The sequence below is a fragment of the Uranotaenia lowii genome, chromosome 1, assembly GCF_029784155.1.
Source record: "Uranotaenia lowii strain MFRU-FL chromosome 1, ASM2978415v1, whole genome shotgun sequence".
NCBI lineage: Eukaryota > Metazoa > Arthropoda > Insecta > Diptera > Culicidae > Uranotaenia > Uranotaenia lowii.
The window spans coordinates 179,038,437-179,052,933 of record NC_073691.1 but is presented as its reverse complement, the minus strand read 5'-3'; the positions used below and the strand labels follow the sequence as shown (position 1 = coordinate 179,052,933).

At 36.7% G+C, this 14,497-nt stretch overlaps 1 protein-coding gene across 3 annotated transcripts in view; it reads right to left on the bottom strand.

Annotated features, from left to right (window-relative positions):
• Nucleotides 1-14,497, bottom strand: part of LOC129738467 (lethal(2) giant larvae protein) — a 48,931-nt gene that overhangs the window by 27,180 nt on the left and 7,254 nt on the right. Inside the window, exon 1 of one of the 3 annotated variants that reach the window (XM_055729695.1) lies at nt 6,140-6,497. The exons of the other annotated variants lie outside the window; for them this stretch is intronic. The gene's annotated coding sequence lies outside the window, so the exon portion shown is untranslated. Of the gene's footprint in view, nt 1-6,139; nt 6,498-14,497 lie in introns of those variants that run through there. 3 annotated transcript variants of the gene reach the window in all.

The window sequence follows — 14,497 nt, the reverse complement described above, 5'->3', positions numbered from 1 at the left end:
TAAACAGATTGGCAAACATGCTACTTTTATGTATTTTTAAGTGAAATTTTCATGATTATCAGTTGTTTGTAATGTCGAAAGCACATGGCTTTCAAGACAGAAATTTAATGGATTTTTTTTTCTAAGAACCATGTCAGTGTAGTCAATGTTTTATCATGAACCGTGAAATTTCGTTATGATACTGTTCGTGTTGATTAAATTGTTAACAACTTTTGACATAAACCGGCCGTTTCACTTGTTTTTTTTTTTATATAATTAATTGTTGTTTTGCGTTAACCCACTCGAGACGGATTGCACACCGTGTGTGCAATGACTTTCCGAGGCTATGAGACCGATTGCACACCGTGTGTGCAATGGAAGTTGTTATAACTTTTTCATGATTTTGAATAAACTAGTGGACCATTTTTTGCAACTCTTGAACCAATAGGATCTTTAAAGTATAGGTAAACATAATCTGGCATTGGTTTCAATGTATATGAAAATATTTTCAAAATATCTGAGGATGAAAATGACTTTTGAAATTAGACAGCGCATACTGAGTTTCGTTTCGTTGAAACCACAATAGCTCATTATTAGGCTCTTTGTGCTGCTGTTGTGGAAGTGTGCGTCAATGATTGTTTATTCTATGATGAGGGGAGAATTACTAAAATTGATATGCATCTAGAACCTGGTGTATAGCGTTTGTGTGAATTCCGTATTGTTAAGTATTATTTTGAAATTCTCAAACTTTAGAGCGTGCTATTGGGTTCTTTAGCCCTTCGCAGGGGATTTATAGTAAATCCTACTTTCACAAAGGTGTTCTTAAAATCTGTATCATATAATTGGAAATATTATGTACGGAAGCTTTTCAATTAAACGAATGAGTAAAATAAAATTTAAATCAATAGCTACTTTTAACCAACTTATTTGAAATGCAAAAAAAAACAAATGAAATAATATAGTGTTTGCTGAAAATATCACCATCATTCACTTTATTTTTTTCCATGGAATTTCATGTCAATTAATGAGTTTCTATAGTGAATTCGAGTTATATATTCTACTGAAATTCTTGAAATTTTAACGATCTGTTTGAAGTGCCTACGTGAAATGCTGGACAAATCACCCTCCTTTCAAGGTTTTTTTCAGTAGAGTTTACGCAAGATTTTGTGATGAACACTAGGATTCTTCAATGTATATTTTTTATGAAATATAGTTCTAAATTATTACAGTAATAAGAAAGACGGACTTAAAAAGTTCAATAACTAAAATAGTTCTAGGATAGAAAAAAAAGCACAGAAAAAAATTGGTTGCAACCGACAAAATTGAAAACATGGTCATAAATTACAAAAATAAACACATTTTCATTGGAAAAAGTAAAAAACAAAACTAATTCTTGGTTCAAACCACATAACATAATATTCTTTGCGTTATATTATTTCTATCATAACAAAACAAAATTTTGAAACGAATGATGAACATGCTTAAAATGGTGTGTTTTCATTTTTCTACCCATTGCACACCGTATGTGCAATGCGGCTCCCCGAAATAATTTTATTTCCAGGAGCGGACTGCACACACGGTGTGCAATGGACAAATTTTTGTGCATTTACGATTAAATTTTGAAAACTTCATTGTATTAATGTTTTTCAGATAAAAATTGATCGTATCAAAGGATAAAAAATTTTCGCTCCTCGGGGACGCGTTCGAAAAAAGTCGCCGTCTCGAATGGGTTAACTTCATTAGGATGCTTCTGTTATTTCCCCTTTCTTACTCATATATGGTTAGAACTCGAGAAACGCTGACTGGCCTTACTAATGCGTTAAGAACAAAAGTTATTTATTTAAATATACTAAGTCAAGAATAGTGCGATATGGTTACTTGATATGGTTTTCATTAATATATTTTCTCAATTTATGGTACGTAAATAATATCTCAAAAAGAAACAATTAGCACACATAATGTTACCCAAACATGAAAATAATCATCGTTGGCTACAATTTTTTCACCATGAACCTCACCAAAGTCGAAATCGGTCGGTTGTTTTTTTTAGAAATCCTGTTCTAAAATCCTGTTCTAAATTTGCATGAACATGGAATAAAGGCGTAGAACGGTTGGGAATTCTTAAATCGATAACTAGCTTAGCTTAGCTTGATAGACCACTCACATCCACCATAAATCATTGAACTCGAAACTTTTTTCATATGTTTTATAAATTGTTCGAAACATTCATGCACATAGATATTTTTATACACTTCAGTCTATATCCTATATTTAAATGTACCCATACCATACTTTGGAAAATTGCAGCTATCTCACCTATTCACAAATCAGGTAACATTCATCTTGTTTAAAACTATCGAGGTATATCAGTTTTGAACTGCTAAGTAAAGGTATTCGAATTGTTAATCTTCAATAAAATGAGTTCAGTTTCATCACATATCATCGCAGAATGCCAACATGGTTTCCGTAAAAAGAGATCAACATTAACTAACTTGATAGTGTATGTTCCGTTCATTAGTAGATCTCTATCCGATAAGAAAAAAGTCGACGCAATTTATGTTGATTTCGCCAAAGCGTTCGATCGGCTACCATAGTTAAGAGTAAGGGTTCCATTCCGATGCATAGTTTAAATTTCGTGTGCATCCTAGAGTCGCTCCTTATACTTCTTAACCATTTGGGCCAACAAAAAATCAGAAAAAATCAAAAGTTCACGAGTTTTCAAGTCGACAATGAAGAATTTCCGAGGCGATTGTGCAGAATTATTTTTATCAGGCACGTGCGAAGGATCCGTCTATGGGAGGGGTTTTCAAGATCCAAATTTAGATAGAAATAATAACAATACCAAAAATGCACAATAAATAAGAAAATTGATTTCTAAAACTATTTTCCTACTTATGGCCATGAAGCAGACTTGAGTAAATAATAAATTTTACTGTAACGATTCAATACGAATCACAGTCAAATATTCAAATCGATACTTTTTCTTCGGAAGTCATAAAAATTTTTTTTTAAATAGATTTGCTTGAAAATAAATTTTGAGCAGCCTATTTTACAAATAAGAAATTAAAATTTGCGAGACACTTGAAAATTAATACAAATTAAAATTTCAATAAAACAAGGGTTTTATTCTTCCGACATAAAATCAGTGCAGAAATAGATAACATTAAAAATGAAACCAGATTAAAGAAATTAAATCCAAAATCCAAAACAAATTTCAGATCATGTCAGAAATAAAACATGAATTTGGAAAAAATCATTTAATTGGCGAGTTTAAATTTAAATTCTCGATCAGGAAAAAAGTATCCATTCCAACTTAAGAGAATTCATTCAAAACAGCTTATTTGATTTAATTTGATAAAACGATAAATATATTAAATTATGTTTCAAGAGTGCAAGTGCTTGAATTTCTGACTTTGATCATTTCCTATATTTGATTCCTCCAATAATCAGAATAAAAGGTAGTGTCTTTGCAGTTCACAATATTGACTTTATAATTTTATAACAAAACATTTTCAATTCATCATTGAAAGCTTATAATATGTACTAACTAAGTCTAAGTTTGGAATTGATTTATTGAATAATCATTAAGAAACCGATCAAAACAAAAATACTGAATTCTAAGTACTTGTTTTAAATGCTGAAAACACGAAACAAATACTAATTTAGTTAAAATTGTGCATTAATACTTAGCATTAGTGGTGCAATTTCGAATTACTTTTTGAACAATTCAAAGATCAGTTTAAAATCAAGATCGATTTAAACAAATTAAAAAAATTAAAACTAAAAAAAAATTTAAGATCTCAATATGTTGTCGCCGTCAATTTCAAAAATGGGTCAAGGACAAATGATACAATTTTTTTTTTAATTTAGTTTGAATGGTTTCTAAGAAAAATATTATTTCAGAACACAAAAACTCAGAATTAAGCAACAAAGACAAATTCATCTTAAAAATTCAATAATTTCAATAATGGGACTGTCAATTCGGAATTTTTTTTTTAAAATCAATAAATATGATGTAGATGAAAAAAGTTAGTTCTAGAAGGAAATTTTTTCAATAAAAAACTTTTTACCATTTTAAAATCTTAATTATAAAATTTAACAGCATTTTATGTGCGTATGTTTAAATGATTGTGATTTTAACGATTTTTGCTTCCTGAACTTAAAGGTTTTGTCAGATTTTGTTATCAGTTTGACAATTAATCAGATCTGAATGAAATCAATCATTGTATCTGAAAAACCAACAAAACAGCATGAAAGACAAAAACTGAATTGAATTTGTTTGTTTTCCTCTATTCAATCAAACAACAATATTTTGCCAAACTTCATAGGGAATTTGTTTAAAAAAGTTAAATTCTACAATTTTTAAGAAATTCGAAAAATTATCATTATAAGTACTTCTGACATTACTGAATGTCTTTAGTTTTATTGTATTTAGCAAATTTGTTGAAGACTGAAAATCGATTTGACTTCTATTTCAATAACATCTAAAATTCAATTTGGTTTAGAACTACTTGAACAGGTCGTATTATATATTTTCGTATTTTACCATATAGGTAAAAGAAAACAAAAAGTGTACTTCTTTTCTTTTTTCCCAGAAGTCAAAATTTCTAGCGGGCTTCTAGAAAGTTTAGCATTGTTAAACATTTTTATTTTGAAACTTTTGTAACGTTATACAGTTTGCCACAAAAGTGCAGAAATGTTTTTAATAATGTCTACTTATTTTCAAAATTTATTTAAAAAACAAAAACTGATAGAAAAAACTTGTGTAATCAAAACATATATATACATACATATATAATTTTTGAAGAATATTAGTATTCGATGAATGTAATTTGATGTTTAAATGGTTGGTATCAAGTTCTAAAATTATTAAGTTATTACAGTTCTTGAAGAAATTCCATTCCAAAGAGGAGGTAGTGTTTTTGAGTGTCAAGATTTAAGTTTCAATACAAAGGGGTTTGGGCAATTGGAATTCGAAATTAACAATTAAAAATTAGTTTCAATTTGTGAACGCTTATAGTGTCGACTGTCGTTTAATGAAATATCTTTGTCTAAGAGTGATAAAAGATGTGATATAGTGCTAAATTCCGCCGGAGGCGGGCCAATTTTCTGACATGTTTGTTAACAGTTTTTTTTTAAACCTTTTGGGATCAATTGATTTTCCGTCACCACGATAAATTCAAATAAAGATTACTTAGAAAAAATCTTCATGGGGGGGGGGGGGGGGGGGGTAAAACACCTAACCAAACCCCCCCCCCCTCCCCCCGTTCGCACGGCCTTGATTTTTACCCTGTCTTTTTGCATCGTAAATATCTCAAACACACGTTAACTATGAAATCTGAAAAAATAGGCTAGAAAGTCCTTTTTCATAACTAACACAATGCTGCTAAAGTTTTGCATGTCCGAGCTTTAGTAACAAAGCTATCACCAAAACTAAGTGTCCGGATACAAAAAAAATGATCATAGCTTTGCTTACTTTGATGCTGTTTGTTCGATTGGTTCAGAAGACACAAATTTTCTGTAAATGACTGCCAGCATAAAATTGTCGTTCAACTACATTACTCAAAGGTGATTTCAGGCTAAACTCCAAAGAGGAGCAAAAAACCAGCAAATCCTCCAACAGCACTGTGTAGTGTCTGGTTAAATAAAGCGCAGGCGTTTCCGGTTTTCAACTCCCACACTGGTTGCATCGAATAGCCTTTACTATACTTTCACCACTGCACTGCTGCATCAGTTCACTGACTAATCCATTCTGTCGATCCAGTTGTCAAAGAGTGGCACAGCAGGTTTCGATTCGAAGGTTCACGATCAAAAAGGTATCGGGTGAATAGAACTTGTAACTGCAAGTTGAAATGTAATCTCAGTTTATCGATTTTAGGTCTTTTTTTTAATAGGGACCGTTTTTGACATTCGGGTCTGGTTAAAGATTAAAAATGTTCAATTTTGTTTTTCAATATTTTTTTTTGAAAATCACTTTTTTAGAAAAAAAAAACAAATTGTTAATTCATCCCTATGCAAATATTCAGTGGGTTGGGAAAGCATAAGTTATTTTCCAATGTTCAACCAGATGAAATTCCATTTAAATTCTTCTCCCGATACTGTTGCCACCTGTGGCTAGATCTGTACATCGACAAACAAAACCCAGGCGTCGATATCTTACCCTCAAGATCAAAAACTCAAATGTGCTCCGGAATGTACCATATATGTGTATAACTACTGCACCACAGCGTTTAATTAATGGGTTTCATCGGCGATCGTGAACTTAGCGAAGTAAGAAAACAAAACCGTTCAATCACTTTTTATTCTCTCTTCGTGCCGTAACAACAGGCACTGATGAACTAACAAACTGGGTGAATATGTTAGGAAATTTCAAACTATCGGTAACGAATTGCCGGCACCGTTTTGTTATTTTATTTTGGTGTTTGAATTTGAAAATTTGTTAAAGTTGTTCCAACGCGCCGCGTCACACAGAAAAATCAAACACTTCTGCTGCTAGCAATCGAACGGACCACTCAAGCAAGACTGCCTCGTCAAGCCTCGCCTCGATGATGTCGGTGCTAAATAGATTATAAAAAAAACCGGCTCGACTGACGATGACTGACTCCCTAACTAAGCGTGCCGCATGGAAAGAGAGAATCTAGCGGAAGTTAACCGGGGAAGTGCGGGTGCAGCGGGTTTTATTAAAATACAACAACAACGGAAAACGAGTGGGATGATGTCATACCTTTCTTCGGCTTCACTGAAATGAAGCCGCGACTGGCTGCGGCAGACAGATTCACATTTTCTCGTGAGGTGTTCCGAATTGACATTTTTTTTATTCAGAATATTATTATTGAACCGCATATTTTGCCTAATAAACTTCCATATCTAATCTATGATAAAAATCAAACATCATGTGAGATCGATTCGACAATGGATGTTCCGACTATGTTATTAATGTTTGTTTTATCATAATGTACATAATAATTTTATTTCAGGTTTTGTTCGGTCAGCATCAATTCTAGAAACGATTCAGCTTTTTGTAAGGCAAAACAACTCAGAATTTCTCTATTGATGATTCCTGACAGGTTCTTTGGAAAAATCTTGGCTCTGAGACTAGGAAGGTGAGACCTGAGATAATGCACCTGAAATAATGGACCTAAAGCATGAGAACATGAAACCTGGGATTTGAGACGTGAGCCTCGAGACCTGAGATCTAAGACCTAAGACATAAACTTTGAGACCAGGGACCTGAGACTTGAGGCTCGAGACCTGAGATCTGAGACTTGAGACATAAACTATGAGACCTCAGACATGAGACCTATACCTGAGATCTGAGACCAGAGACCGGTAGGATGCGTAGGATGCTCCACCTTCGGGGAGTATCCGAGTAGAGCGGTTCTCAACGACAGAAGCTGCGTGGATAAGACTTGACCTTTTTCGCAGTGGAAATCGTTGGGAAAGGGTTATTCCACGTTCGGGGAATACCCAGAGGGTAGAGCGGCTCTCGACGCCGGGTGAGCCATTCGAGTCGGAGTAGGATGACTTCTTCGTCGGGAATCATCCGAGTCGTTGCGTTAAGTCCCGCGCGTGTGCTGTGACAGGCGCGAGTCTAGGATAAGCTGCTCTCGATCAGGCTCACGACGGGCAAGGTGGCAAACTTCGAACCCTAAAGATAAGAGGTCGGGCCTCGAGTCGTTAGAGGAGAGGTCAGGTCTCAAACCTTCAGGCGGAGAGGTTTGTGTGGTCAACCCTGAGTTTTTATGATAAGGGGTCGGGTCTCGAGTCGTAAGAGGAGGTATCAGGCCCCTTATCAACAAGAGGAGGGGTACATGTGGTCACCTCGAGTCATTACGAGGAGAGGTCAGATTTCAAGTCGTTAGAGGAGAGATCGGGCCTTGAATCGTGCAGAGGAGAGGTAAACCTCGAGTCGATGCGAGGAGGGGTCGGATCTCAAGTCGTTAGAGAAGAGATCAGGCCTTAAGTCGCGAAGAGGAGAGGTTTGTGTGAGAATCTCGAGTCATTGCGAGGAGATGTCGGTTCTCAAGTCGTTAGACGAGAGTTCAGGCGTCGAGTCGTAAAGACGAGAGGTTTTGCTGAAAGTGGTCTCTTTAATGAGTATTGCCTTGGAGCGCATTAGCGCGAATAGACCTCCCACTATTGAAGCTTAGTGTACTAAACAGTTCGAGGTGGGAACCAGGTCTGCGGCCCCAGGTGGAGTTTAGGGAGTAGGGGGTATACCCGGAGTATATCATGAGTCTTCCCATTGTACCCATGGACCCAGAGTAGCAAACTGAGGGGGACGCGGTGGCTCGCCGTGCCTTGGAATACAATCCGTAAACCGGGATTTGGGATTTACCACCTGTGGTTAGCAACTAAAAAAAAAGAGGCCGGTTCTCAATTCGTTAGAGGAGAGTTTAGGCTTCGATTCGTAATGATGAGAGGTATTGCTGGAAGTGGTCTCGTATATGAGTATTGCCTTGGAGCGCACTAGCGCGAATAGACCTCCCACTTTTGAAGGATAGTGTGTTAAACAGTTCGAGGTGGGGGCTAGTTCTGTGACTTCAGGTGGAATTTAGGGAGTAGGAGGTATAGACGGAGTATATCATTAGCAAACTGGGGGGAAGCGGTGGATCGCCGTAACTTGGGATACAATCCGTACACCGGGATTTACCACCTGGGTTAACAACAAAAAAAAGACCTAAGACCTGAGACGTGAGGAGTGAGAGGTGGGAAGTGTAACGTGAAAAATGAGACGTAAGACGTGGAACGATGTGAGACGTGAGAAGTCAATTGTGAGCTGTGAAAAGTGAGAGGTGAGATCTGAGACTTGAGACCTAAGACATGAGACATGAGACCTGAGTGAGAAATTAGAAGTGAGATGTGAGTCGTGAAAAGGGAGAGGTGAGAAGTGACGACTAAGAAATGAAACGCTTACATCTCATGTCTCACGTCTCAAGTCTCACGTCTCACTGTACACCTCTCACTTCTCACGTCTCTCTCAAATGTCGCAGGTTTTATGTCTCAGGTCTCTGGTTTCAGGTCTCAAGCCTCAGGTTTCAAGTCTGAGGGCTCTGGTCTCAAGTCTCAGATCTCAGATCTTTGATCTCGAGCTTCAGGTTTCAGATCTGAGGTCTCAGGTTTGGTGTCGCAAGTTTTATGTCTAATGATCTCAACTATCGGAGAAAGACCCACCCACACCCTCCTCAGACCTATTTTTTTTAAACTTTTTTAACAAGGTTGTCCGCAATTAGCATGGCTTTTTTGACATGGTTTTCGGGAATTAACACTGTTTTTTTACGCAATACGTATACCAGTGTAAAAACCTTACTGTACATACAGTACCGTTCATAATTGTATAGAAATTGGGCGCACGCGCAATGTCACTTCGAATTTGAACTTCCATCACTTTTTGTTTTGATTATATTTCTTAATAAAATTTTCTACCTGAAATAGATCGACATTCGACACTATTATATTACAAAATTTGAGCTAGTTTTCTGTGGCCTAAGATACAGTAATTCTACGAAAATCTGACTTTTTGGACATTTACTATTCAAACTGCCATACCTCAGTAACTACGGTACGCTTTTTATTGAAATTTTGCAGAATGATTGTTGGAATATAAATTTAGCATGTCTGGAGTTTTTGAAAAGTTCTATTGATGGGATCAAAAGTTATACGAGACACAATATTTTAGGCATGTACCAAAAAAAAAAAATGCGATTTCTAAATAATTTTGGACGATTCACTAGAACAATATCTTTTCCATCTACAAATCAGTTAAAAAGTTTAAAGTCGTCCAATTTCTATACAATTATGAGTGGTACTGTACATGAAAATATACATACACACATGCACGTATACTCACAGACATGAGCGCGTTTACATATACATAAACTTGATGTAATTAGTACATCACACGAAAATTTATACTAAGACATAATTCATAAGGTTCGTTATGACTTTATACAGTTAATATAATAATTATTGTTTAGCAAATGGCCTTTTTCCATGCTGTTGCTGCACAATAAAAGCGTGACGAGACGACGCACACAGGAGTAAATGCACCTAATAAGCGATCAAAATAATTTGCGGACAAACGGTAAACGATAGACATTTGATGTCTTCACAACATTTTCACATTTTTTGATTATCTATCGAATTCTTGAAAGAAAAAAGTGATTTTTCCATATGGCAAGCATAAGCTGAGGATTTTTTTTTCTTCGAATTCTAAGTGTTTCTAGAGGAAAAAACTCGTTATATATTGCTAGTAGTTTGCCAAAAATCTATCCAAAACAAATGTTAAATTTATATATTAATAGAAAGCCAATAACTTGACCAACGAAATCCACTCGAAATATTATGCGCCTCGGCCGAAATCTTAAGGTTATAACTTACTGAAAAAGGCATTATTTTTTGATATTTTGTACTATATCTTCTTTCTTAGTTGAAATATGTATTTGACATGTTCCACAACATTGTGCGTTTCAACAATTTGAACAACTTTTGCAAATATACCAAGTTTGTATATCGTATACAAAAAAAGATATTAATTAAAAACTAAAAATTACTTGCATTATTTTTAAAATGCTTGTAGCTTTTATGATTTTCATGCGATCTTGATGGTGTATTCAACAAAGTTTCTTATAATAAGAGCTACAACTTTTGTGAAGACATCAAGTCCCTTAACTAATTATTTTAAGAAATTTTCTTTATTTCCCTTCCAGATGGGTGCATTTACCCCTGTGTGAGAAGTTACGAAAAAAACATGTTTTCAAAAATTCCCCCTGATTTTCAACATGTTATTGGTTATATTTCAAAAACTGTCTGAGAAAGTTCGTCCGGTATTTCAATTGCAACAAGTCTCTCTAAAGGGGGTCCACGATGAAATTGCCACACACAAGATTGATTCGCAAAATTCGAGTTTTCATCCGATTGCCATACAAATATATTAAACTTCATTTTACCATTTTACTCGTATTTTATTAACGGTCCGTACGCAAGTTCCCGCACCTTGGCCTCAGCCCCGGCCATAAGATTCTGCACAACCTATGGATCAACCGTTTTTTGCATGTAAATCCCTACTTTCTTCAGTTCTCCGACTGTCTTCACTACCTTAGGTCGTTTAAGAAGGTGCTGTTTCATAATCGCCCAGTACTTCTCGATGAGGCGGAGTGTTGGGAGGGTTGAACATTTTCGAAACAAAATTGATCTTATTGTCCGCATACCACTTCTGCACGTCCTTGGAGTAGTGGCATGAGGCCAAATCCGGCCAGAAAATGGTTGGGACGTTGTTGGCCTTGAGGAGAGGAAGCAGCCGCTTCTGGAGGCACTCTTCCATGTACACCTGTCTATTCATCGTGTCCTAGGTCACAAAAGGTGTACTCTGCTTACCGCACGTGCAGATGGCTTTCCAAATCAGGATTTTATTCGCAAATTTGTACATCTTCTGGTTGCGGATATGCTCCGGAACGCTGAACTTATCCTTGGCCGTGAAAAACAGGCTGCCGGGGATCTGTTTGAAGTCGGCCTTCACGTATGTTTCGTCGTCCGTGATGCAGCATTCAACTTTCGTCAGCATGTTGAGGTACAACTTACTGGCACGGGTTTTGGCGGACTTGTTCTACTTCTCGTCGCGATTAGGGTCCTTTTGTACCTTGAACGTTCGAAGCCCAGCCTTAGTTTTGGCCTTCTGGACAAAATTTCACGATGTAAACAATGCACTATGATCTAAATCCACCCAAATGTTCATTAAATTCTACCCAACGGATAAAAAGTTAGAGCAATTTCAATAGTGAGGCAATTTCATCGTGGACACTCTTTAGAGCATGGATTTGTGCTTACACGTACGACCAGACGAGTAATTTGACTCCCGCAAAAAAGTTTTGAAAAAGTCATTTTCTCAACTGCCGTCACGTCACGCTTGTTTTCTTCAATATAACTTTCGAATCGTGAGCTACAAAATATCAAAAAGAGATGCATTGTGTGTAGCAAATTTGACAACCTTGTGTGGTTTTATTGAAAAATAGAGCCAAAAATTTAAATTTCAAGCAAGAAACCTGTTAAAAAATCGCCATGTTACGCTGGATGGGACGTGTCTTATCAAAATTAAACTAATGGTGTCATACGCATATCTCTTACTTCTTTCTGTCTTGCTTACAGCTTTCTGCTCTTTAGGTAAATGCGGCTATATGCCCAATCATCTTCATCGAATTGCTAAACTTCCTCCGGCGGTTTACTTCTAGCAATTTGAAAAAATAAATAAGCATGCGGAGCCAATATGCATTGGGCTACGAGAAGCCATTGACCGATTCTAGACGAACGAATAAAAAAAGGTACAAACGGGGAGACCCCTCGTTCGTGAGGAATCATGACAACAATGCACCCACAGCCCATAACTATCTCTCTAGGCCAAGAATTATCTTCTGTTCATACGCTTATGGTGCCAAGACTCCAATAGGCGACTTTCCGTTCCCATGCGCTTCAAGCTAACTGAACCACGGCGCCGCCGAAGGCCACAAGCTCTATTGAATTGTCTCGAAGAGAGGTATCAAAAAGTCGACAGTACGATAGCCGGCCGGGTGGGGAATATCGAGTTTCATTTGATTGTAACATCACACAGTCGGTACCTGCTAGACACTACCGATGGGCTTTAGTGGTTAGTTAAGGCAGGGGAGTAACCGGACAAAGTTACCGCAGCAATTGTACCACCACACACATGAAACGACACATCAGAACCGGTAGCCGTCGTCGTTGACAGAAAGGCCGTAAGATCTAATTGAGTGCCGGGTATCAACAAATGTTCCGTATAGGCAGTACTACTTGCTTACCGTACCTATGTACGTTAAGGTACGTGTGAAAATTCGTTCTGGCTCAACAGCCCACACTTGTCCGATAACCTCGTTTGGAACCTTTGGAGCATACGAGGCCATAGTTTTCGCACCATCTGACTAGTGTGCTAAATCTTGCTTTTGGGTTAGGATCTATATGGCCCGTAATGTTCCATCTCGACGCGTTATCAAGGGGATGATTAGATGTAGATTGAAAAATGTAACTATCAGGTTTTGTCTAATTTTTTCATTGTACGGAAGCCTCCCATAACGAAAAGTGTCGGGAATGTCAATATGTATGTATGCTAGCACCGTAGAAAACAGTTGAAAAAGGTTGAAGTTATTTCACATTCATTCCCGTTTATACGTGATGGTGTTATAAAGAAAACGTTTCCGTTTGTATGTATAAGACGTGATATTCAGGACTAAATTTCTATCTACAACTGGGAAAAATTTTGGGAACTGTAGCTGAACGCAGAACCTGAGATAAGATTCCGAGGTTTTGACCTATGTTTCGAATGGAGATGGTTATTCTTGAAACATCTTTTAGTCATTCATTAACAGTGGATTGAGAATTTGAAGAAATTTTATTGTAGAACAGAACATCTCGCTTGGAATATTTGGACCCCTATGGGTAATTGCTTGAAATCATTGAGACCTCCTTTTTCAAAGGAGGGAGGGCTCTTTCAAAAACTTATTCCACAATAAAATAATTCATTTCATCAAGTCAAAATTCATTTCAGAAACGAATTTGAAAATCGTTCGAGTTTTGTCACATTTGATGTTAATTTCGAAATGTAGCCAAGCAACCCTTCAGAAAAATGAGAGAATTTAACATTGAATATTAAATAAATCGTCTCATTATATAGAAGCATGCTGGTTTACCGACTTAGACGAAAACCTCTTAAAAGTTGTGTGCTCTGACGCACGCATTGAATTTGTTTTTTAATACAAAAAATAATCTTACAGTATCAACAACCTTTCCTTCGACATTTCTGTGACAAATATAACTCGAAAATTGATCGATTTATTTTATTTTTTTATAGAAGCCCTCCTGAACAAAAAATGGTAGAAGAAACCCAATATTTATCTAAGCATACCAAAACCAAATCATCGTTTCTCCAATCTTGTTGGAAATCACTCGACAATTGTTCGAATTGTGCATTTCCTCTTCAATAAAGAATCCTGTTTCTTGTCGTATCTTTCGAAAGCGAAGTAAGTCAACTCACATATTTTTTCATGTCTATTCGTCCAACGCAAATATCGACACCTTGGCTAGTTGCCTTATCTTGTTCTCGTTTTACTTTTCATTTATTTATTTATTTTCAACTGTAATCACACCCCGGTTCAAGTCGAACGGCGAGTAATTGAAAAAAAAAACCAGCACAAACATATAAAATGATACGAAAACTCCTTCTGACACGACGATGTAGTGACACCGTCCCGGATTCTTTTAACGGAACATTAACAAATGGTGTGAACAAAAAATACTCGAATGTGTCATCGTACCCCACCACGTATCGAGACGAAACGAGTATGGGGAACCATCAGGATGCGGCCCCCCATGTCCGGAATCGAGCTTGGAACATTCATAGAATCCGGTAAAAATGAGTAACCGAACCACCAGGGAGTGGCAGCCTTTATTCACCCTTCTTTTCTTATCTTATCAGGCCCATGGAACGTTTCCAACATATTCCAACAGGAAC